Source organism: Schistocerca americana, chromosome X, assembly GCF_021461395.2.
Source record: "Schistocerca americana isolate TAMUIC-IGC-003095 chromosome X, iqSchAmer2.1, whole genome shotgun sequence".
In the NCBI taxonomy this organism is placed as follows: domain Eukaryota; kingdom Metazoa; phylum Arthropoda; class Insecta; order Orthoptera; family Acrididae; genus Schistocerca; species Schistocerca americana.
In genome coordinates, this window is record NC_060130.1 from 720,361,866 (window position 1) to 720,365,520 (window position 3,655).

At 44.1% G+C, this 3,655-nt stretch overlaps 1 non-coding gene across 1 annotated transcript; it reads right to left on the reverse strand.

The window, feature by feature from the left end:
* Positions 1-3,236: 3,236 nt before the first annotated feature.
* Positions 3,237-3,311, reverse strand: Trnat-ugu. Its single transcript has one exon. It is a non-coding gene; the product is annotated as a tRNA-Thr (tRNA).
* Positions 3,312-3,655: the final 344 nt, after the last annotated feature.

Consider the following 3,655-nt stretch of genomic DNA (forward strand, 5'->3'; position numbering starts at 1 on the left):
GTATTGGGAGAAATAGAAAAGATAATATACAGTGGATGATGTTCAAAATGGTTCAAATGGCTCTGAGCACTATGGGACTTAACTTCTGAGGTCATCAGTCCCCTAGAACTTATAGCTACTTAAACCTAACTAACCTAAGGATATCACACACATCCATGCCCGAGGCAGGATTCGAACCTGCGATCGTAGCAGTCGCGCGGTTCCAGACTGTAGCTCCTAGAACTGTTCGTCCACTCTGGCCGGCGTGGATGATGTTGTTGAATTCATAAAATATTCCTCAAAAGAAACCGATAGCAAGTTTTCCATTGCAGAAATGAAATTGGATTCTTTTATCGGCTATAGTTCCTGGGGGCGTGCATTCTATAAAAGAATGTGCCTGAGCGATGATTCGTGTGGTAAGTTCTTAGATAGCTGGAAAAGATTCTCACTGTTTCAGAATACCATGAGATGACTTTTTCAACTGAAATTCCGCGTAGTGTTACGTGCAACATGAATATTGCTGGGTTGGCAATGTACACTTTTAGGCTGAGAAAAGCTGTACAACTTCTGAAGTTCCTCCAAAGAAATCCTACATATCTGTCTGCCTATAAATAACAACAAAATTGATGACATCAAGAAATTTTTGGTCTATGTTCATCAAAACAAGACGCAGCTGTAGAATTCAGGCACTTCATGGCCGAAAACAACGGCATCTCGTGATGTAGACGAAGGTAACTGAGTAATGCACCCAGATAAAATTCGAATATTGTTCAGAAAGATGTAACAAATCATGTTTATTACAACAAACGACGTTTATATGTACAATTCTATTTTAAAACACGTAACTACCCCCTAAAATTAATTTGAAAATCCAGTGTACTGAAGAAAGGGAACAGGTCCAATTCCAATAAAGGCGTCCCACATTTTCCCCTTACTTCGTACTTGACTTTTACATGTATGTAATAAGCAAATATAACTATTCGAAGAAACCGAAAATACATGTCTGGAGATAACTCTCACTACACCGGATTTATTTAGTTTTTTGTCTTTAATGTAAAGGTAAGAAATGTGGACATGCTTCCTTCCTGCAGTAAGAGGTTCAGGTATGAGTTATGATTGGCTGTATGGTCGTGAAACTAAAAACCAATAAGTAAATAAATAAAGAATGCCTTTACATTTGCACATGGCCATCGGAGATCACGCGTCCATTATACTAAAATACTCAGAAAATATCCCCGAACAACCTCAGAAATTGTGAAGGTGGATTTCGGGAGAAAAAGAACTGTAATCTTGCACAAAGCAGCTACAACGTTCAAAAAGCTGTTGACATGTAAGTTGAGTGATGATGAAGATGAAAATGTGCTAGTCCAGTTGAGAGTGGGTGCGCCGGGTTGTAATTTTTAAGTATTGGAGCTTGGCCACCAATACCATGGATGAATTAATGTGAACAGAGCATGAGAGAAGGTGACTAAAGTAGCAGATGAAACGACGAAAGGGAACAGCGACATCAAAACAGTAGTGAAGCACTACTGTCTTTTCGCGACGAAGATGAGATTGCAAGATCCTTTTTCGTGAGAGCTTCAATTCACAGAAGACATTACAAAATGGTTCGAATGGCTCTGAGCACTATGCGACTTAACTTCTGAGGTCATCAGTCGCCTAGAACTTAGAACTAATTAAACCTAACTAACCTAAGGACATCACATACATCCATGCCCGAGGCAGGATTCGAACCTGCGACCGTAGCGGTCGCCCGGCTCCAGATTGCAGCGCCTAGAATCGCACGGCCACTCCGGCCGGCGAAGACATTACAGAAGTAATATATAGCTACTAAGAGGTTTATGATGCGCTGTTCTTGTTTCCCAAGTGTGCTGCAGAATATAGTACATTTGTCGGGCTGCTCTAAGAGACGGCTTCTGGCAGTTATTGATACAGCATCAAAAGAAAATACTTCAGGTTCCCAATGAGCAGTGATTGCCAAGAACGGAGCTGTTGCTGGCCTCTAACGGCCGCGGTGGGAGCTATAAGCTGGAGGTAGAGTGCAGCACCGGGCAGCAGCATAAGCCACGGGAGGTGCACGGCTGCACGCGGCACGACAACGGCGCGTTTTTGTGGTGCCTTTCCCCATCCGGTCCTGCCGAAACCCAGCCGCCCGGGACACGCCGCGAGAGCTTCTTGTTAGTCGATGCCTTCACAAAGAGCACAGCCAATTGTTAGCACTGAGCCGGAACTTCTGTCAGCTTTCACATTCCGCCGACGACTGTGAACAGTTCGGAGCCTCACAAAACCTGCAGACAATGGGGTGCAGTCCTGCGCCGGTAGCTCGCTCTTCTGGTCGTGACCACTCATTATTACTTCTGCTTTTGCCTTAATCCGTTGCCACGCTTTGTATTACCGCCAGAAAATGTTTACCTCTTCAAAGTTTTAAACCGCTCTCTAGAGTGTGTCAAATATGAAAAGGCTGCATTGATACCATGCTTTCTAAAGAGATCTGGTATAGTCGAGGCTTGGTGATAAGCATGGCAGGTTTAAGGCCAAAGCGATTCTGGCGGCAGCTGCAGGCACCAGGATGACAGGAACATCCATGTACAAAATTTAAATATAAGGTATATCATAATTAGTGGAGAAAAGTGACATGATTGAAAATATACGATAATAGAAGCTAAAAAGTCATAGGAAACATGCTCCTGCAAGCCAGTCCTTTGCGAGTTAATTGCCAATGTGTGGCTACTGAATTGTAAACTTTTCGATTAAATCCCCATCTAATTTTGCTCAAATTTCGCCCATGGCCTACCTTTAAAAGACGTGCTATACTACTGCAACACGTTAAATGTTACAGTTTACCGCACACTCACTTGTATCTGTTAAGCGACGTTCATACTAAGACCATATAACATAAGCGATATGTAGTAAGGAATATATTGTCACGATGTATTGCTAGGAAGGTTCATGACAGCCGGCGGCAGATCCGCACGATCTGGGCCTAAAAATGTGGTAGGAGCACAATTCTCACTACTTCAGATACAAATATGAGCTCAGGTAAGGAAGAAGCTGAAGCGGCCAGGCGTAGGATGAGAATGAAAAAGAAATACTACCTTCATCCCTACAATCTTACCAACGTGCACCATAGCTCCGATGTTGTTTGTCGAGAGCTGTCACAATATGAATCAAAATTGAGGGATGAAATGATAATTAAATGGACACCCTAGCTGCAAACAGGCGTTGATGTACTTCATTGGGGACATGTTGAAAATGTGTGCCCCGACCGGTACTCGAACCCGGGATCTTCTGCTTACATGGCAGACGCTCTATCCATCTGAGCCACCGCGGGCATATATAGTTAAAATATGGCTTCCCGGCCATTCACCTTCTTGTGCGAACGCACACGCTATGCCCGAACTCGTACGGGACTTGGTAGATTAATCTGCCACGAGTAATGAGTATGATGGGCAAACATCTATTAGGCGCACTACGAATGTAGTGGTGTGGACATGTTGGGAATGTGGATCTCACGGGGAGCGTGCATGGGATAAGTCCCTGCAGACGCACTATCCTCTGTGCCCGCGGTGGCTCAGATGGATAGAGCGTTTGCCATGTAAGCAGGAGATCCCGGTTTCGCGTCCCAGTCGCGGCACACATTTTCAACATGTCCCCAATGAAGTACACCAACGCCTGT